At 37.9% G+C, this 22,711-nt stretch overlaps 1 non-coding gene and 1 pseudogene across 1 annotated transcript; both read left to right on the top strand.

Annotated features, from left to right (window-relative positions):
* Nucleotides 1-8,328, top strand: part of LOC148564433 (uncharacterized) — a 60,666-nt pseudogene extending 52,338 nt beyond the window's left edge.
* Nucleotides 8,329-18,037: 9,709 nt separating this feature from the next.
* LOC148564432 (small nucleolar RNA R71) lies at nt 18,038-18,141 on the top strand. The gene has a single exon (XR_015885145.1). It is a non-coding gene; the product is annotated as a small nucleolar RNA R71 (small nucleolar RNA).
* Nucleotides 18,142-22,711: the final 4,570 nt, after the last annotated feature.

Below are 22,711 nucleotides of genomic sequence, written 5' to 3'. Positions count from 1 at the left end.
ATTGGCGGCCATTCCTGAGATCCGGAATGTCTAAACCTTGTCAGTGGTATTCTGAGTAGGATCTAGGAAGGGATGACTGTGACGAGCTTCAAACTCGCGAGTGTTGGGCGTGTGACAGACGCAAAAGGATCAATGGATCCTATTCCAACATGATCAAGAACCGACAGATGATTAGTCGTGCGGTGACAGCGCATTTGGAACATTTTCACTGAGAGGACGGGAAGTAGCCATTGACAACGGTGATGCCCAACATAAAGCTTGCCACGGAAAGGAGTATGAATGATTGGAAGAAGGCAATAGGAAAGTGGAGGTTCAGGAGGAATAAAGCATCTTCATACGCTTATCTGAAATTCCAACCAAAGAATTACATAAGTATCTCTATCTTTATTTTATGTTTTATTTATCTTTTAATTATCAATCCTCCATAACCATTTGAATCCACCTGACTGAGATTTACAAGATGACCATAGCTTGCTTCAAGCCGACAGTCTCCGTGGGATCGACCCTTACTCACGTAAGGTATTACTTGGACGACCCAATGCACTTGCTGGTTAGTTGTGTGGAATTGTGACAAAGTGTGATTCACGTTTGAGAGCTCCAAGTCTTTGGCGCCATTATTGATGATCACAATTTCGTGCACTACAGTGCATATTTTTTATAGTGAAGTTTATGAATATTAAAATTGTTGGCTCTTGAAAGAATAATGAAAAAAGAGAAATGTTATTGATAATCTGAAAAATTATAATTGATTCTTGAAGCAAGAAAAAGCAATAAAAAAAACAAAAGCTTGCGAAAGATAAAGAAAAAAAAAGAAGGAGAAAGAAAAAAGCAAGCAGAAAAAGCCTATAGCTCTTTAAACCAAAAGGCAAGAGCAAAAAGCCAGTAAACCTTTAAACTAAAAGACAAGGATAAAAAGGATCCAAAGCTTTGAGCATTAATGAATAGGATGGCCCAAAGGAATAAAATCCTGGGCTAAGCGGCTAAATCAAGCTGTCCCTAACCATGTGCTTGTGGCGTGAAGGTGTCAACTGAAAAGCTTGAGACTGAGCGGTTAAAGTCATGGTCCAAAGTAAAAAAAGTGTGCTTAAGAACTCTGGGCACCTCTAACTGGGGACTCTAGCAAAGTTGAGTCACAATCTGAAAAGGTTCACCCAGTTATGTGTCTGTGGCATTTATGTATCTGGTGGTAATACTGGAAAACAAAATGCTTAGGGTCATGGCCAAGACTCATAAAGTAGCTATGTTCAAGAATCAACATACTGAACTAGGAGAATCAATAACACTATCTGAATTCTGAGTTCCTATGGATGCCAATCATTCTGAACTTCAAAGGATAAAGTGAGATGCCAAAACTATTCAGAAGTAAAAAGCTACTAGTCCCGCTCATCTAATTGGAACTAAGCTTCATTGATATTTTGAAATTTATTGTATATTCTCTTCTTTTTATCCTATTTTGTTTTTAGTTGCTTGGGGACAAGCAACAATTTAAGTTTGGTGTTGTGATGAGCGGATAATTTATACCCTTTTTGGCATTGTTTTTACATAATTTTTAGTATATTTTAGTTACTTTTTATTATATTTTTATTAGTTTTTATGCAAAAATCACATTTCTGGACTTTACTATGAGTTTATGTGTTTTTCTGTGATTTCAGGTATTTTCTTGCTGAAATTGAGGGACCTGAGCAAAAATCTGATTTGGAGGCTGAAAAAAGACTGCAGATGCTGTTGGATTCTAACCCTCCTGCACTCAAAGTGCATTTTCTATAGCTACAGAAGCCCAATTGGCACGCTCTTAATTATGTTGGAAAGTAGACATCTTGGGCTTTCCAGAAATATATAATAGTTCATACTTTTCCCAAGATTTTATGGCCCAAACTGGCGTTCAAACACCCACTAGAGACCCTTTTCTGGAGTAAAACGCCAGAACTGGCACCAGAACTGGCGTTAAACGCCCAAACTGGCACCCAAGCTGGCGTTTAACTCCAAGAATGGCCTATGTACGTCTAAAGCTCAATGCTCAGCCCAAGCACACACCAAGTGGGCCCCGGAAGTGGATTTCTACACTATCTGCACTTAGTTACTCATTTTCTGTAAACCTAAGTTATTAGTTTAGTATAAATAGCATTTTTTACTATTCTATTCGCATACTATCATACTTGGAATGTCTTTGGGAGGCTGGCCATTTGGCCATGCCTAGACCTATTTCACTTATGTATTTTCTTCGGTGGAGTTTCTGCACCCCATAGATTAAGGTGTGGAGCTCTGCTGTTCTTCATGAATTAATGCAAGTACTATTGTTTTTCTTTCAATTCACGCCTACTTCTTCTCCAATATATACTCTTATACTTAATTCAGTTAAGTCAGAATGAAGGGGTAATGCTGCCAGGGCATTTTGGCCAGTTTCACTGACCTTTTCTTTGCTGTTTTTAGGTTAGTTTCATGCATTTCTTTAGGAAATAAGTTAGTTTTGGGTAAATATTCACTTATGCCTTCACTCAAGCATACATTGTGCATGTTACATGATTTCATGAGGATTTTGCATAAGTTTAGTGACAAATATTATGTTGCATTACTCATGACTTGGACTAGAGCTTTGATGCACTTTGTTGCTTGATTTCAGGACCAAAAAGGAGCAAGAAAAGGGGAGGTAACTTGCAAAGATTAATGAGAAAAGTGATTGCCAATAACACTCTCAAATAGCCATCAATGCCCACGTTAACCAAGTTAACGTGAACTCTAACGTGGAGAAAAGAAGTTGAGCCAACGTTAGTGACACTCAACATTGTCACTAACGTTGGCCTATGGTGCTAAGTACCACGTTAACTCCCACGTTAACTTGGTTAACGTGGGAACTAACGTAGAAGATGAAGAGTTGTCGACAACGTTAGTGACACTCAACATTGTCACTAACGTTGAAGCAACCACACAACCCCCAAGAGTCACGTTAACTTCCACGTTAACTTGGTTAACGTGGAAGCTAACGATGAGAAATGAAGGATGAGCCAACGTTAGTGACACTCAACATTGTCACTAACGTTGGGATGGCTAAAAGATGGCCACGTTAGAAGCCACGTTAACCTAGTTAACGTGGACTCTAACGTGAGACCTAGGGGCACATTGGAACGTTAGTGACAATGTTGAATGTCACTAACATTCTCGAAGGATGGCAAAGGCCACGTTAGAAGCCTAGTTAACCTAGTTAACGTGAGCTTTAACGTGAAGCAAGAAGGTGCACACTGGAACGTTAGTGACAATGTTGAGTGTCACTAATGTTCTTGAAGGTTGACAAGGCAACGTTAAAAGCCACGTTAACCTAGTTAACGTGGGTTTTAACGTGAGGCAAAAGGGGTGCATTGGAACGTTAGTGACAATGTTAAGTGTCACTAACGTTCCCGAACTTGGACTTTCACTAAATGATTAACACTCCTTACGCCCTGAGCTTAAGTCTCTGCCCACTCTGCACTTTCTCTCTGCAAGTAAAGCCAAGACCAAATAAAGAAAGGAACTGCTTCAAACTCAAGATCCAAAGGCCCAAGACTTGAAGAGTGAACTAGAAGCTGAGAAGAGTAGTATATATAGGAGTAGCTTTGAATTGTAAAGGAGTTCGGGAGGCTGAAGAACCACTCTCTGTATTTTACTTTCTTTGCAATTTCTAGTTTTATGATGTATTCTCCATCTTTGTTTTCATCTTCAAGAGCTATGAACAACTAAACCCCTTTCATTGGGTTAGGGAGCTTTGTTGTAATTTGATGGATCAATACTAATTTTCATTGTTCTTCTTCTATCTTTCCTCTTGATTTTACTTGAAAGCTTTCGGTCTTCATCCAATTGAGTAGTTATCTTGGAAGAGAAGCTATTCAAACTTGGATCTCTTTTGAACCTTGGAAGAGGAATGAAGAGATCAAGCTAGAAATGCTTTCTCATGCTGGACCAAATTGGGTTTGGATGGGTATGTGACTGTAACCCTCTCAATACTTGGTTTGGGAAATGCATGTGGTATAATCAGTGACCATACTTCATCTCTTCTCATGAGCAATTGACCAAGGAATTGGCTATTGATCAAGATTTGAGAGATTGAATTGCAAGAAATTGCAATTCAATCACTTAAGATTGCCAAGGAGATCAATGAGTGCATTGATTGAGGAAGAGATGAAAATGAACTTGATCCAGAGAATTGCAATATCTCCTAAGCCCAATGAACTCCCCATCTCTAATCTTACCCATTCTCTTTAATTTCTGCCATTTACTTTTATGAGCAAATCCCCCATTCCCATTTACAATTCTGCAATTTATTTTCAGTCATTTACTTCCAGTCCTTTAATTTTAGCATTTACTTTTCTGTTATTTACATTCCCGCCATTTTATTTTCTGTAACTCTCAACCCAAATTCTGGATTTGCTCAACTAGAACATTCTTCTAATTAAAGTTGCTTGATCAATCAATCCCTGTGGGATTCGACCTCACTCTATTGTGAGTTTTTACTTGACGACAACTTCAGTACACTTGCCGAAGGGAGATTTATTGAGAGACAAGTTTTCCGTGCATCAGGTCACCCATGACAATCACCCACTATCTTCGTTACTCGCTTAGCCAAGATCCGCGTGCCTGACAACCGCAAGCGGTCTACATGATGTTCAACGTAGTCATTGGACGACAGCCAGAGTATAATCTCTTGGGTCTCTAATCCATGATTTGCATCACCTCTCCTGACAATAGAGCATCCAAATCCGTGAGATTAGAACCTTCGTGGTATAGGCTAGAACCAATTGATAGCATTCTTGAGATCCGGAAAGTCTAAACCTTGTATGTGGTATTCCGAATAGGATCTAGGAAGGGATGACTGTGACGAGCTTCAAACTTGTGAATGTTGGGCGCAGTGTAAGTGTGCAAAAGGATAGAGAGATCTATTCCGACGCTAGTGAGAACCGACAGATGATTAGCCGTGCGGTAGCTATACCTGGTTGTTTTTATCCGAGACGAGAAATCCGACAGTAGATTAGCCATACAGAGATCGTACCTGGTATTTTCCATCCGAGAGGATCATACAGCTTGCCATGGAAGGGAGCACGCATGATTGGAAGAAGACAATAGGAAAGCAGAGGTTCAGAAGCAACAAAGCATCTCCAAACGCTTATCTGAAATTCCCAGCAATGAATTACATAAGTATCTTTATCTTATTTTATGTTTTATTTATCTTTTAATTATAAAAGCCTCATAACTATTTGAATCCGCCTGACTAAGATTTACAGGATGACTATAGCTTGCTTCAAGCCGACAATCTCTGTGGGATCGACCCTTACTCACGTAAGGTATTACTTGGACGACCCAGTGCACTTGCTGGTTAGTTGTGCGGAGTTGTGAAAAGTGTGAATCACAATTTCGTGCACTAGAAGGCTTAACACCACAAATAATCTAATCTTCTTGCCTCATCTCATAACCTAATTGAAGTTGAAAGAAAAAGAAAGAGAGAAAGACCAAGAGTGTGCTTGAGAAGAACTGTGACATCCTATGAGCTTTCTGGCTTCAATTTCTTGTGATTCGTAACTCCAATAAAAAATCTAATCTGACGGTGACGTAGCTCACCTTCCCCTTGAGTTTGGCCAATTGGAGTTCTAAGAGTCACAGACGATTTCTGACATTTTCTTCTTCAGCAACTCAAACAAAAAGCTTCTCTGGAGTTTCCGTTGTTTTGATTTTGTACGGGGGTATGCTTTGGTAATTTTGTACCGATTAAATGTTAATGTGATAAATGAATGTTGGTTTGGTTGATTACTGTTTGGGTTTGATTGAGTTTATGTTGAATTTTGTTAATCCTATTGAATTTTGTTGAATTCTTATTAAGAATAGCCCAGCTGGAATATTTTGACGATTTTTCGGGCTGTTGAGATGATATTAATTGATAAGATTTTAATGTTTATTTTCAAAAGAAAATAAGAAGGGTTTCGGTTCTTTGTGAAGAAAAGAACACTACAAGAAAAAAGGCCTGTCGACACCCTTTTTTCTTGCCACGCTTTTAAAGCGTGCCCAAAAGTGGTCTATGGGCACGCTTTTGCGAGGGTGGCCACTGATTTGTGATTTTGCCACGCTTTTTGAGAGAAATCGGCACGCTTTTACGAGGGTGGCTACTTATTTGAAATTTGGCCACGCTTTTTTATTGCCACGCTTAAAAAGCGTGGCCATAGAGGGAAATTGGCACGCTTTTACGAGGGTGGCCACTGATTTGAAATTTGGCCACACTTTTTTTTGGCATGCTTAAAAAGCGTGGCCATAGAAGGAAATCGGCATGCTTTATAAGCGTGGCTATAGTGTGTTTATTTTGGCACCGTAAAAAAAACGTACCGATAGAGTTCCCTCCCCTAAAATTTAGTTTCCCACTAAATTTTTTTCACACTTAACTTTTTTTTCCTAAGTTTTCAAATTTTAACCCTAAATGATAAGTTTTAAAATTTTCACACTTGACTTATTTTAAACCCTAAATTTTAAGATGACTTGTGATTTTATTTTTTTTCACCATTCAATATTTTTTTCTTCTTTTTCCAGTATCTTTTTTTCCATTACAAAATGTGTATTTTTTTATAATTTGTTTATTTTTAAATCATATAACTTTGTTAGAGTACACCTAATTCTTATGTTACCAAATTATACTTAACAAAATTAGTTTGAGATAATTTGATTAATTTTATAGTTTGTACATTGTATTAATAATTAGTTATTTAGTATTCTTAAAAAATATAACAAATTATAATTTAGAATTAAAAGTATTTAATGTAAACTCAATATTCATATTTAAACTAAATTTGATATCAAAGTATGAATTAAAACTTAAAATGTTATCATTTGAATTTCTTGGTTTCTTTAGTTTTGATAAAAGTTAGAACAGAGTTAAAGAATTCCCTTTCAAACCCTAAAATCTTTTTAACCCTAAAATTCCCTTTCAAACCCTATTGCGCCATCACTTCATCTTCACTCTCGAACTTAGCAGCTTTCTCAAGCCTTCGTCGTTGTAATCGTTCAGCCTATTGCGTTCATCACTGCCCTTCATCTTACCTAGCCTGCATCGCCTTCGTCGCACCCAGCCTTCATCGCTTGTAATCGTCATCTTCATCGAGCAGTCATTGTCTCGAGCTTGTCGTTGCCATCACCATGGTCTTCCTCGAGCTTGCCGTCATCGTCATGTTCGTCGAGCAGTCGTTGTCTTCCTCGATGCTGCTTTGAATGGCTTTTCCTTGAATGGTTTAGAAAACCCTAACCTCCATCATGGCGCCATCTATCTCACCGTTGCCACCTTTGGCGCTCAAGATCACAACCAGGTTCGTCCTTGCTGTTTTGCTTGTAGTCCATCTCGCCGTTCTGCTCAGAAAGCTACTCGCCTCTGTCTCATGGTTCTGCTCGCCTCTGTCTCGCGGTTCTTCTTGCCTCTGTCTCGCGGTTCTGCTCGCCAGGTCTCGCAGTTCTGCTCGCCGTGCTGCTCGAAGGTTAGTGCTCAGTTATGCTGTTTTACTACTAACATGATTTTTATTTTGAAAAACTTATTACATGTTCCTATTCTTGTGTTTTACATACTTATTTTGAAGTCTTAATGTGGTACATATAAGGTTTGATAACCTAAATAAGACTTGCTTAGTTGCTTATCTTGGTGGAGTACATGATGCAAATATGCAATGATGCCTGATTTTGTTGAGTTCTTGGACTTTCTTTCTTTATTAGATTAAAGCTGCTGTTTCTGCGCTATGGAACACACAAGGCTTGAACTGGCCTAGTTCTTTCGAGCAACAAAGACAGAGAACAGGAGACTTAGACATGCTTGATTGGCTTAAAGCCATGTTTGGTTTCCAGGCATGTATTTTGACCAACACACAATGCTAGAGGAGAATGATTTATGATTTATTACATTTTTTTGTATAATCTGCTTAAATTGTTAATGCATATGGTAAATTGTTATTGCATATGGGAATGTGTAGTGCTATGTGTGATGAAATTGCGAGAACTGAAGATAATTGTTGTAAGAAAAATAAGTAGCTTATTTTCTCTGTAAGTCTCATATGCTGCTGCTTCTTCTGCTTCAGAGCAGCAACAGAAGAAGAAGAAAGAGAAAAAGGTGTATGATTTACCTGGCCAGAAATAAGATCCACCGGAGGAGGTAGATATACAATTATATACATTATACATGTATGCTTTATTCTCTTATTCCTTATAGCTTTTTCAGTTTTTTGTAATCAGTGTGTTGCATGTGTTTGTTTCCTTGTGAAATTTCAGAAAGATCCTCTCAGGATTTTCTATGAGAGTTTATATGAGCAAGTTCCCACAAGCGAAATGTCACAAGTCTAGTGAGTTTTTCTTTCCTTACCAAGATTTGTTAAGGGTGGGAGACACATTACTGTTTATATGCAACTTTGAGACACTACTGATAGTGTAGTTTTTCCTTTAAGCAACTTTGAGACCCTTGCCAACCAACTAGAGTTTGTATTAGTAGCACCATGCTCTTTAATATTGTTATAATTTTCATCAAAGTGTTATTCCCAAACAAGGTGGATATACTTTTGCGTATGGCCTTTACTCACTGTTATTTTGCTGGATTTACATGACGTGAACAATTTTGTTGCTTCGAGATTTTTATGCTTAAGTATTTAATGTGAACTAATAATCTTCTTGTGTCAGTGTGTTCTGAAGGGTCAAGTAAAGAGTGATCACTGAACATAATTTTATACATGTTTCAACAGTATTTAGAACTACAATTTTTTTTCTTTTTGATGTTAAAAAAATAGTGGATATTTGTGTAACACTAAGTAATTATTCTGCAGAGTTTATATAAGTAAGAGAAAGGTAGTTATCTTGTTGGTGAATAATAATGCATTCTTTCCTTATTGGGTGGTAGTTGAAAATGTGGTCTAGGTTGTCTGGTGCTATTTGTTTGGTTGTTTTTTAACTATATTGTAAAATGTGCTACTTCTTTTTCTTGCTTCCATTTCAGCTTTTAGATTCAAGTGCAGTATTCAAATGATTTTGACAAGAGATATGTTTTTCTATTAATTATTTTGGATACTGATGTGTGAATAGTTTTAAAAGAAATATATTAATTAGACTAGGTTTTTGTCATCCTTTTTTGTTTAATATATAAAACTACTAATTTAACTTAGCATTACTCTCGCTAATATTATTTTATATCTAAGGTTAACATGGGCACACTTGATGCTATTGCTACGTGATGACATGTCATCATGTCATATTTTTCTATGCCTTTTTCCTTTGGTTTCAATAGGTTTTATGCACTTTCTTGATCCATAAGCAAGCCAATTGGGTAGATTTTCATGTTTCCTTTGATTTAATCAACCATGTATGAATTCATGCTATTTCATGAGGTTTTATGCTATAATTGTCACATATTATGAAAGAATGAATATCTCATGATTTTGAGCATAGCTTTGATGTGTTTGGTTGATTAATGATAGGTGAAGAAAGGTTGAAGCAAGAAGGAATGGCTAGGAGTAAAGAGAGGACAATGGAATAAGTGAAAATGAACCAGGAAGCAAAAAGTTGGACCTAAAGTTAACCTCAAACTTTTGCACAAACTTTTGGGTGAAAAGTTAGCCTTAAAGTTAGACCCCTAACTTTGAAGCTAACGTTAGAACTTGAAAATTACTCCCTGGGCACCAAAAGTTTGCGCCAACGTTAGACCCCTAACTTTTGGGCTAACGTTGGCATGAGAAAAACCTCCCTGGCCACCAAAAGTTTGCGCCAACGTTAGACCCCAAACTTTTGGGCTAACGTTGGCACATGAAAAATACAAAGGAAGGAGCAAAAGTTTGTGCCAACGTTAGACCCCTAACTTTTGGGCTAACGTTGGCGCCACACACCACAACAGCTTGAAGGGGTATACTTCCAACAAGAATAACTTGAGCTACAGAGCTCCAAATGAGGTGATTCAAGAAGCATTAGAAAGTAGGAATCAAGAGCTTTCCAAGCATATATGGCACTGCATGGTGGACACTAAAATTGAGGGAGAAAACTGCCCCGCAATGTGCATAAATGAACATGGTGGCAACCTGCAGTGAGGCCACTTGACCTCTGCACCTTCGATGGAGTATAACTCGAGCTGTAGAGCCCCAATTGATGTGATTCCAAAGGCATTGGAAAGTAGACATTCAGGGCTTTCCAATAATGTATAATAGTATGGGGTGGACAATACGTTTGAGCCTCCAGAACTGGCGTTTTCGCCAACGTTTGAGGCAAACTTTACCTCAAACGCTGCACACCAAAGCCAGCAACCATGCCCTCTTCAAATGATCATAACTTGAGTTGTAGATGTCCAATTGAAGTGATTCCAAGTGGGTTAGAAAGCTGACATTCAGAGCTTTCCAACCATATATGATAGTTTATATTGGGCATAAAATTGGCAACATGACAAGAGGACAAAGTTGGCGCCATAAATGTGCATAAGGGAGGCCAACGTTGGAGCAAAAGTTAGACCCCTAACTTTGGCACCAACGTTGGTATCAGCAAATCATGGTGGCTGATATGAAAAGTTGGAGCAAAAACTTTTGGTCCAACTTTTGCAAACTCAACCCGGTTCAATTCGGTTCCTCCTCAAACTCCAAGAGCAATCAACCAAGGCCTCTATCATCCCAATTCCATCAAGAGCAAGGGCCCATGATCATTACTCAAAGGCACAAGAAATAGATACAATAGGAATTTCATTTAATTGTAATTTGTTTTTAATTTCATTTTCATTTCCATTTTGTAAAGCCTATATAAGGCATCATTTTCATATTTGTGAAGAGGCTGGCTCCACGAGGGAGCACAAGGATTTGAGAGCTCTCTTTAATTTTCTTTTCTTTGTTTTTGAGTCTTGGGTGGAGAATTGAAGGTGTTCTGTTTCATTCTCCCTCTGAGATTTCTCTCTGCTTTCTTTACTGCTTAATTAAATCGAAGTTTCTGTTAATTGCTCTTCATCTACTTTCTCTGCAATTTACATTTCCTTTGCAATTGTTCTTGTTGGATCTAGGAAGGCATTGAGATCTAGACTTGGTTATCTAGTCTCTTGGGTCCTGAGATCTTAATTCCAATTTTACATTCTCTGTTTATTGCTTTTTCATGTTTATTTACATTTCTGTTTTGGTTCCGAATCAATCAAATCCATCTTCTACTTCTCTGCTTGTTGCAATTTAACTTTTCCTTGTTTAATTTCTGCAAATCCAATTCCCAATTCCCTTTACATTTAATGCAATTTATATTTCTTGTCATTTAAGATTCTTGCAATTTTAATTTCTTGCTCTTTAAGTTACTTGCCAATTTACATTCTGCAACTTTAAATTCATTGTCATTTACTTTCTGTTGGCTACAATTTCACACAATTCACTAAATGTCAGCTTGACTAAACTAATCATCCACTAAAATTGCTTGATCCATCAATCCCTGTGGGATCGACCTCACTCCTGTGAGTTATTATTACTTGATGCGACCCAGTACACTTGCCGGTTAGATTTGTGTGTTTTGGGAGAAATTTATTTTTCACCAAAATACTCATCACTACGTGTCAAATGGCCTTGAGACTTTAATGTTTGTGATTAGCTTGTGGTACACAAAATCATGATTGCACACTTTTCACACAACTCCATGCAGCTGACCAGCAAGTGCACTGGGTCGTCCAAGTAATACCTTACGTGAGTAAGGGTCGATCCCACGGAGATTGTCAGCTTGAAGCAAGCTATGGTCATCCTTGTAAATCTCAGTCAGGCGAATTCAAATAGTTTTGAGGTTTTGATGATTAAATTATTATTAAAATATAAAATAAGATAGAAAAACTTATGTAATTCATTGGTAGGATTTCAGATAAGCGTATGGAGATGCTTATTGCTTCTAAACCTCTGCTTTCCTATTGCTTTCATCCAATCATTCATACTCCTTTCCATGGCAAGCTTACGTTGGAGGATCATCGTTGTCAATGGCTACCGTCCGTCCTCTCAGTGAAAATGGTCCAAATGCGCTGTCACTACACGGCTAATCATTTGTCGGTTCTCACTCATGTTGGAATAGGATCCATTGATCCTTTTGTGTCTATCACTACGCCCAACACTCGCGAGTTTGAAGTTCGTCACAGTCATCCCATCCCAGATCCTACTCAGAATACCACAGACAAGGTTTAGACTTTCCGGATCTCAAGAATGCTGCCAATTGATTCTAACCTATACCACGAAGACTCTGATCGCACGGAATGGAGGGCTCTATTGTCAGGAGAGGCAACCATGTGTCGTGAACCAGGAAGCTAAGAGATACACACTCAAGCTATTGCAGATAGAACGGAAGTGGTTGTCAGGCACGCGTTCATAGGTGAGAATGATGATGAGTGTTACGGATCATCACATTCATCAGGTTGAAGTGCGAGTGAATATCTTAGAATAAGAATAAGCTTGAATTGAATAGAAAAATAATAGTACTTTACATTAATTCATGAAGAACAGCAGAGCTCCACACCTTAATCTATGGGGTGTAGAAACTCCACCGTTGAAAATACATAAGTGATAATGGTGTTCATTGGCTTCGGCCCCAGAGGAGGAACCAGAATAACCTCCCCTAAAATACAATAGTAAAAGGTCCTATTTATAATGAACTAGTAACCTAGGGTTTACAGAAATGAGTAAATGATGCAGAAATCCACTTCTAGGCTCACTTGGTGTGTGCTTGGGCTGAGCATTGAAGCTTTCACATGTAGAGACTTTTCTTGGAGTTAAACACCAGCTCTGGTGCCAGTTTAGGCGTTTAACTCCAGCTTTTATGCCAGTTCTGGCGTTTAACGCCAGAATATGGTAGAAAGTTGGCATTTAGATGCCAGTTTGCGCTATTAAAACTCGGGCAAAGTATGGACTATTATATATTGCTGGAAAGCCCAGGATGTCTACTTTCCAACGCAATTAAGAGCGTGCCAACTAGAATTCTGTAGCTCCAAAAAATCCATTTCGAGTGCAGGGAGGTCAGAATCCAACAGCATCTGCAGTCCTTTTTCAGCCTCTGAATCAGATTTTTCCTCAGGTCCCTCAATTTCAGCCAGAAAATACCTGAAATCACAGAAAAACACACAAACTCATAGAAAATTCTAGAAATGTGAATTTTTCATAAAAACTAATAAAAATATACTAAAAAGTAACTAAAACATACTAAAAACTACCTAAAAACAATGCCAAAAAGCGTATAAATTATCCGCTCATCACAACACCAAACTTAAATTATTGCTTGTCCCCAAGCAACTAAAAACAAAGTAAGATAAAAAGAAGAGAGTATATAATAAACTCCAAAAACATCTGTGAAGATCAGTCTTAATTAGATGAGCGGGGCTATTAGCTTTTTGCTTCTGAACAGTTTTGGCATCTCACTTTATCCTTTGAAGTTCAGAATGATTGGCATCTATAGGAACTCAGAATTCAGATAGTGTTATTGATTCTCCTAGTTCATTATGTTTATTCTTGAACACAGCTACTTTATGAGTCTTGGCCGTGGCCCTAAGCATTTTGTTTTCCAGTATTACCACCGGATACATAAATTCCACAGACACATAACTGGGTGAACCTTTTCAGATTATGACTCAGCTTTGCTAGAGTCCCCAATTAGAGGTGTCCAGAGCTCTTAAGCACACTCTTTTTTTGCTTTAGACCATGACTTTAACCGCTCAATCTCAAGCTTTTCACTTGACACATTCACGCCACAAGCACATGGTTAGGGACAGCTTGGTTTAGCCGCTCAGGCCAGGATTTTAGTCTTTTGGCCTTCCTATCCATTAATGCTCAAAGCCTTGGATCCTTTTTATTTTACCCTTGCCTTTTGGTTTAAAGGATTACTGGCTTTTTCTGCTCGATTTTTCTTTTTTCTTTCTTTTTTCTTTTATTTTTCGCCATTTTTTTTTCGCAAGCTTTGTATTCACTGTTTTTTCTTGCTTTAAGAATCAATTTTATGATTTTTTAAATTATCAATAACATTTCTCCTTTTTCGTTATTCTTTCAAGAGCCAACAAAATTTAACATTCATAAACAACAATATCAAAAATATGCACTGTTCAAGCATTCATTCAGAAAACAAAAAGTATTGCCACCACATCAAAATAATTAAACTCTTTTAAAAATTCAAAATTCATGTACCTCTTTTTATTTTGCAATTAAAACATTTTTCATTTAAGAAAGGTGATGGATTCATAGGACATTCATAGCTTTAAGGCATAGACACTTAGACACTAGTGATCATGTAATAAGACACAAACATAAATAAAACATAAAGCATAATTTTCAAAAAACAGAAAAATAAGAATAAGGAAATTAAAGAACGGGTCCACCTTAGTGATGGCGGCTTGTTCTTCCTCTTGAAGATCTTATGGAGTGCTTGAGCTCCTCAATATCTCTTCCTTGCCTTTGTTGCTCCTCCCTCTTGTCCCTTTGGTCTTCTCTAATTTTATGGAGGAGGATGGAATGCTCTTGGTGCTCCACCCTTAGTTGTCCCATGTTGGAACTTAATTCTCCTAGGGAGGTGTTAATTTGCTCCCAATAGTTTTATGGAGAAAAGTGCATCCCTTGAGGTATCTCAGGGATTTCATGATGAGGAATTTCCTCATGCTCTTGTTGAGGTCCATGAGTGGACTCTCTTGCTTGCTCCATCCTTTTCTTAGTTATGGGCTTCTCCTCATCAATGAGGATGTCTTCCTCTATGTCAATTCCAGCTGAATTGCAGAGGTGACAAATGAGATGAGGGAAGGCTAACCTTGCCAAGTAGAGGACTTGTCCACCACCTTGTAGAGTTCTAGGGATATAACCTCATGAACTTCTACTTCCTCTCCATTCATGATGCTATGGATCATGATAGCCTGGTCTATAGTAACTTCAGATCGGTTGCTAGTAGGAATGATTGAGCGTTGGATGAACTCCAACCATCCCCTAGCCACGGGCTTGAGGTCAAGCCTTCTTAGTTGAACCGGCTTGCCTCTTGAGTCTCTCTTCCATTGAGCGCCTTCCATACAAATGTCCCTAAGGACTTGGTCCAACCTTTGATCAAAGTTGACCCTTCTAGTGTAGGGGCGTGCATCTTCTTGCATCATTGGCAAGTTGAATGCCAACCTTACATTTTCCGGACTGAAATCTAATTATTTCCCCCGGACCATTGTAAGCCACTTCTTTGGGTCTGGGTTCACACTTTGATCATGGTTTTTGGTGATCCATGCATTGGCATAGAACTCTTGAACCATTAAGATTCCGACTTGTTGAATGGGGTTGGTGAGAATTTCCCAACCTCTTCTTCGAATCTCATGTCAGATCTCCAGATATTCACTCTTTTTGAGCTTGAAAGGGACCTCAGGGATCACCTTCTTCTTGGCCACAACTTCATAGAAGTGGTCTTGATGGACCTTTGAGATGAATCTCTCCATCTCCCATGACTCGGAGGTGGAAGCTTTTGCCTTCCCTTTCCTCTTTCTAGAGGTTTCTCCGGCCTTTGGTGCCATAAATGATTATGGAAAAACAAAAAGCAACGCTTTTACCACACCAAACTTAGAAGTTTTGCTCGTCCTCGAGTAAAAGAAGAAAGAAGAGAGTAGAAGAAGAAGAAATAGAGGAGATGGAAGGGGTTTAGTGGTTCGGCCAAGAGGGAGAAGTAGTGTTTGTGATATATGGAAATGAAGGAGTGAAAAGGGGTTTATATAGGAGTGGAAAGAGAGGGTAGGTTTCGTGTATTAGGGGTTGGGTTTGGGAGAGAAATGGTTTGAATTTGAATTGTGAGGTTTGTGGGGGTTTTTGGGGAAGAATGGGTGGAGGTGATTGGTGAAGAGGTGATAGGGAAGAGAAATGGAGGTGATTGGTGAGGGGTATTTGGGGAAGGGTGTTTATGGGAAGGTGTGAAGAAGAGAGAAAGAGTTGAGGTAGGTGGGGATCCTATGGGGTTCACATATCCTGAGGTGTCAAGGACTTCTCATCCCTGCACCATTTTGGCGTGTAAACGCCCCCTTGAGTGTCAATCATGGAGTTAAACGCCAGGTTGCTGCCTATTTCTGGCGTTTAACGCCAGTCTGATGCCATTTTCTGGCATTAAACACTAGCTTTGTGCCCTTTTCTAGCGTTAAATGCCAGTCTGGTGCCCTTTTCTGGCGTTAAACGCCCAGAATGGTGCCAGACTGGGCATTTAACGCCCATTCTGCTACCCTTACTGGCGTTTAAACGCCAGTAAGATCGTCCTCCAGGGTGTGCTATTTTTAATGCTATTTTTCATTCTATTTTTGCTTTTTCAATTGCTTTTGTGACTTCACATGATCATCAACCTAAAGAAAACATGAAATAACAATAGAAAATTTAACATAGATAAGTAAAAATTGGGTTGCCACCCAACAAGCGCTTCTTTAATGTCAATAGCTTGACAGTGGGCTCTCATGGAGCCTCACAGATACTCAGAGCATGATGATGGCCTCCCAACACCAAACTTAGAGTTTGAATGTGGGGGCTCTGTTTGACTCTGCATTGAGAGAAGCTTTTCATGCTTCCTCTCCATGGTTACAGAGGGAGATCCTTGAGCCTTAAACACAAGGTAGTCCTTATTCGCTTGAATGACCAACTCTCCTCTGTCAACATCAATCACAGCTTTTGCTGTGGCTAGGAAGGGTCTGCCAAGGATGATGGATTCATCCATATTCTTTCCAGTGTCCAGGATTATGAAGTTAGCAGGGATGTAAAGGCCTTCAACCTTTACCAAGACATCCTCTACAAGTCCATAAGCCTGTTTCCTTGAATTGTCTGCCATCTCTAGTGAGATTCTTGTAGCTTGTACTTCAAGAATCTCTAGTTTTTCCATTACAGAGAGGGGCATGAGATTTATACTTGACCCTAGTTCACACAGAGCCTTCTCAAAGGTCATGGTGCTTATGGTACAAAGTATTAAGAATTTTTCGGGGTCTGGTTTCTTCTGAGGTAATTTCTGCCTAACCAAGGTATTCAGTTCATTGATGAGCAATAGAGGTTCATCCTCCCAAGTCTCATTACCAAATAACTTGGCATTCAGCTTCATGATTGCTCCAAGGTACTTAGCAACTTGCTCTTCAGCAATATCTTCATCCTCTTCAGAGGAAGAATACTCATCAGAGCTCATCAATGGCAGAAGGAGGTTTAGTAGAATCTCTATGGTCTTTATACGAGCCTTAGATTCCTGTAATTCCTCATTAGGGAACTCCTTGGAGGCCAGTGGACGTCCATTGAGGTCTTCCTCCAAGGAAATCACTTCCTTTCCCTCCTCCATGCATTCGGCCATGTGGGACGTGTTTATGGCCTTGCACTCTCTCTTGGGATTCTCTTCTGTATTGCTTGGGAGAGTACTAGGAGGGAGTTCAGTAACTTTCTTACTCAGTTGACCCACTTGTGCCTCCAAATTTCTAATGGAGAACCTTGTTTCAGTCATGAAACTTAGTGTGGTTTTAGATAGATCAGAGACTATGGTTGCTAAGCTAGAGAGACTCTACTCAGAATTCTCTGTCTGTTGCTGAGAAGATGATGAAAAAGGTTTGCTATTGCTAAACCTATTTCTTCCACCATTATTGTTGTTGAAGCCTTGTTGACGCTTCTGTTGGTCCTTCCATGAGAGATTTGGATGATTTCTCCATGAAGGATTATGGGTGTTTCCATAGGGTTCTCCCATGTAATTCACCTCTTCCATTACAGGATTCTCAGGATCATAAGCTTCCTCTTTAGAGGAAGCTTCCTTAGTACTGCCGGATGCAGCTTACATTCCAGATAGACTCTGAGAAATCATATTGACTTGTTGAGTCAATATTTTATTCTGAGCCAATATGGCATTCAGAGTATCAATCTCAAGAACTCTCTTCTTCTGAGGCGTCCCATTATTCACAGGATTCCTTTCAACAGTGTACATTAATTGGTTATTTGCAACCATTTCAATGAGTTCCTGAGCTTCTTCAGGCGTCTTCTTCAGATGAAGAGATCCACCAGCAGAGTTGTCCAATGACATCTTGGACAGTTCAGACAGACCATCATAGAATATACATATGATGCTCCATTCTGAAAGCATGCCAGAAGGACACCTTCTGATCAATTGTTTGTATCTTTCCCAAGCTTCATAGAGAGATTCGCCTTCCTTCTGTCTGAAGGTCTAGACTTCTACTCTAAGCTTACTCAATTTTTGAGGTGGAAAGAACTTTGCCAAGAAGGCATTGATCAGCTTTTCCCAAGAGTTCAGGCTTTCTTTAGGTTGGGAGTCCAACCATGTCCTAGCTCTGTCTCTTACAATAAAAGGGAAGAGCATAAGTCTGTAGACCTCAGGGTTAACCCTATGGGTCTTGACAGTGTCACAAATTTGCAAGAATTCAGCTAAAAACTAATGAGGATCTTCCAATGGAAGTCCATGATACTTGCAATTCTGTTGCATCAGAGAAACTAATTGAGGCTTAAGCTCAAAGTTGTTTGCTCCAATTGCAGAAATTGAGATGCTCCTTCCACAGAAGTCAGAAGAAGGTGCAATGAAGTCACCAAGCATCTTCCTTGCATTGTTGCCATGTCTGCTTCTTTTTCGAAAATTTCTGTCAGGTCCTCTCCAGAGAGTTGTGCTTTAGCTTCTCTTAGCTTTCTCTTCAAGGTCCTTTCAGGTTCAGGATCAGCTTCAACAGGAATTCCTTTGTCTTTGTTCCTGCTCATATGAAAGAGAAGAGAAGAAGAAAGTATGGAATCCTCTATGTCACAGTATAGAGATTCCTTGAGGTGTCAGAGGAGAAGAAGAATGGAGGAATGAGGTAGAGAGGAGAATTTGAACTTATAGAGCGGGAGTGAGTCCGAATTGCTAAAAGAGGGGGAGTGTTAGTCCTTAAATAGAAAAATGTGAGGAGGGAGAAGAATTTTCAAAAACAAATTTTTAAGTAAAACTAGAATTTTAAAATAATTAAAGAGAATTTTGAAAAAAGTGGTTGATGGTTTTTCGAAAATAAAAAGTGAGAAAGTGGTTAGGTGATTTTGAAAAATATTTTGAAATCAGTAATTAAAAGGATGTGATTGAAACTTATTTTGAAAAGATGTGATTGAGAAGATATGATTGAAAAACAATTTTTAAAGATTTGATTTTGAAAATTAAAGTTGATTACTTGACTAACAAGAAACCAAAAGATATGATTTTAAAATTTAAAGATTGAACCTTTCTTACTAAGCAAGTAACAACTTGAGAGTTTTGAATCAATCACATTAATTATTAGCATTAATTTTTAAAATATGAAATAAAAATAAGAAATAAATTTTGAAAATCAATTTGGAATTTTCTAAAATATTAAAAAGAAAATTGAAAAAGAATTGATTTTTGAAAAAGATATGATTTGGAAAAGATATGATTTGAAAAAGAATTGAATTAAAAACTAACTTATCTCCCTTGTGTTTTCCTGGCGTTAAACACCCAGAATGGTATTGATGAGAGAACTTTTGCGTGGTCTAGAAATTTGCAGATAAATCCTCGTTGCAAATATAGCTTCTAAACCAACAAAAGTCCTTTCATACAAACGTGTTGGGTGTCACAAGTAACAAACCCCTTTAAAAATTGTTAACCGAGTATTCAAACCTCGGGTCGTCTTCTCAAGGAACTGCGAGGAAGTATGTTCTTATTATTAGCTATAAAGGTTGTAATAGAGGATTAGAAGATGAGAAGCAAGTAATTTAAATGACAAGTAAAGTAAATGGCAATTAAAATAAATAAATACTGTAAAGCAGACTTTTGGTAAGGTAAGAGAAGTTGGAGGTCCAACGTAGTTATTTCTCTCAACTATAATGAAAGTTGAATCTAAACTCCACTTGATCAACCTGTACTAGGGCAACGGAAAGTCAAGGGACTAATTAAATTGACCTTCGAATCCTATTTATTTCCTAAACCAACAAAAGTCCTTTCATACAAACGTGTTGGGTGTCACAAGTAACAAACCCCTTTAAAAATTGTTAACAGAGTATTCAAACCTCGGGTCGTCTTCTCAAGGAACTGCGAGGAAGTATGTTCTTATTATTGGCTATAAAGGTTGTAATAGGGGTTTAGAAGATGAGAAGCAAGTAATTTAAATGACAAGTAAAGTAAATGGCAATTAAAATAAATAAATACTGTAAAGCAGACTTTTGGTAAGGTAAGAGAAGTTGGAGGTCCAACGTAGTTATTTCTCTCAACTATAATGAAAGTTGAATCTAAACTCCACTGGATCAACCTGTACTAGGGCAACGGAAAGTCAAGGGACTAATTAAATTGACCTTTGAATCCTATTTATTTCCTAAGAAAAGGTTGGGATTACTTAAGTTCAGCTCAATTAGCAAGATAACGATTATCAATTATGTTGAGTTTAATAACTGTTGAGTTACTAAATTCTTAACTAGGACCAAAAGGGGAAAAAGTAAAATTGCTGGAATAATAAAAATATCCTTAGATGGGAAGCAATGGTAACTTAAATCAAAGAGAACAATCATAAACTGAAAATACCTCAATTATTATTAATTCAGATAACAATCTATAACATGGAAGAAATTCATAAATTCACCGATCAATTCAAGTGCTGGAATAAATAAAAGTAAAAGGAAGCTAAAACAAAGGAACGTAAAACCTGGATTGAGAGTCACTCTTAAAGCAAGAAGAAATCCTAAATCCTAATCCTAAAAGAGAGAGAGGAGAAGATCTCCCTCTCAACTAAATCTAAATCATTGAAAAGTAAAATATATGCGAGCTCCCCTCGAATGGGTGCATTCCCAAACTTTATAACCTCTGGTCTATGCTGTCTGTACTTGGATCTGGGCCAAAAAGGGCTTCAGAAATCGCTATGAGTGTTTTCTGCAAATTCTGATACGTGGTCTCTATCACGCGTCCGCGTGGGTCACGCGGTCGCGTCATTCAGAGCTTTTCCTTGCCACGCGATCGGGTTAGTCATGCGACCGCGTCATGTGTGTTCTGCTTAAGGCGCGCGGTCGCGTCAGTCATGCGGCCGCGTCGCTGCATCTTCGCTTCTGGCACGCGATCGCGTCGTCCATGCGATCGCGTGAATACCAGTTTCCTTAAAGCTCCGTTTTGCCTTCTCCTTCCATTTTTGTATGTTTCCTTTTCCGTCCTTTAAGTCATTCTGCCTTAGAAAATCTGAAACTACTTCAACACACTAATCACGACATCGAATGGAAATAAAGGTAATTAAAATAATTAATTTTTAAAGCTTAGGAAACATGTTTTTCACAATATGACATAATAAGGAAGGAAAAGTAAAACCATGCAATTAATGTGAATAAGTAGGTGAAGGATTGTATAAATCACTCAAATTAAGCACAAAAGAACTCATGAAATATGGGTTTATCAACCTCCCCACACTTAAACACTAGCATGTCCTCATGCTAAATCCAAGGTAAATCATTAAGGTTAAAGTGATGGAATGTCATGCAATGCAACCTAATTTAAATGCAACTACCTAAATGAATGATGCATCATGCAACTCTAATTTATTCACTCATATATAAAGCTTACATGTAGCCAAGTTAATTCACATTCTCAAGGAGTCATGTATATATATATTGCCAACCCTTAAATAATAAAGCATTTTAGCAAATGAGATGGGAAAGAAAACATTGTACAAACTTGCAAAACAATTAGTAAATTAAGTACAGATACATGTTGATGAGTTATTGAGCCCTCACTGGATTTTGTGTTTACTCTCTAGTCACTCAGTGTTTATTGGGTTTATTCACTCTATTTTTCTTTTTATTCTTGTTTTCTATAGCTTTGTTCTTCATCTAACCAATCAACAATTATAGAATATAGTCATACCAAAAAGTCATGAGGTCTTCAATTGAGGTTGTAATGTGGTCAAGGTAAAGGTAAGGATTTATGTATAGGGTCAAGTGAGCTAACAAGTGAATCCTTAATTAGACTAAGATCTCACCTAACATACATATTTAGTAAAACAAAATCTCTTTACCTATTTTCCCATATTATCCCACTTATTGTTACATGCTTATGTTTCACTTTTTATTTTATTTTTTTATTCCATGTGCATTGCTTTTATTTTGCATTGGGGAATTTCTTTTGTATCCCCTTTTATTAAATGCTGAAAAAAAAAATTTTTCCAAGGCACATGGCAATTAAATCACTTTGATTTTCTCATGAGCATGCTTCCCAAATTTATTTTATTTCTTTTAACTTCTCTACCTTTTTGTTTCTATCATTCATGTTCCCAAAAGGTTTCCCACATTTAACTCTATTCATGATTTTCTATCTTAAGCTAACCAAGGATTTACTTGGGATTTTCTTTTGTTTTTCTGCTTAAGGCTAGTAATTTGGCTAAATAGAATAAAGGGGTTTTAAAAGGCTCAAGGGGGCTAACAAGGGTGATGTAAAAGGTAGGCTAATTTGGGGTAAGTGAGCTAAAATCAAATGATGGCCTCAATCATTCTCTTGGTATGTATCTACTCTATATTCTATAATTAGACATATAGATTAAAGTAAAGGAAAGAACATCAGAATAAAAAGAAATAAAACACACAGAAATGAAATTATGGTTTGAATGCAACCATACAATTAAGCTCAAGACTCACAGGCTGTGTGTTCTCTAACTCAAGCATCATATATCATTCATATATGTTATGCAGGTTTAGTTAAAAATTCCCATTATCCTCAAAAAAAATATTATTTAGGGTAGCTTTTAAAGTTTTAATGTTCCTCATTGATGAAATATTGTCAGCTTAACTACATC

This window comes from Arachis ipaensis, chromosome B5 (genome assembly GCF_059453495.1).
Source record: "Arachis ipaensis isolate K30076 ecotype BB chromosome B5, ASM5945349v1, whole genome shotgun sequence".
Taxonomy (NCBI): domain Eukaryota; kingdom Viridiplantae; phylum Streptophyta; class Magnoliopsida; order Fabales; family Fabaceae; genus Arachis; species Arachis ipaensis.
This window is presented reverse-complemented; position numbering and strand designations above follow the sequence as displayed.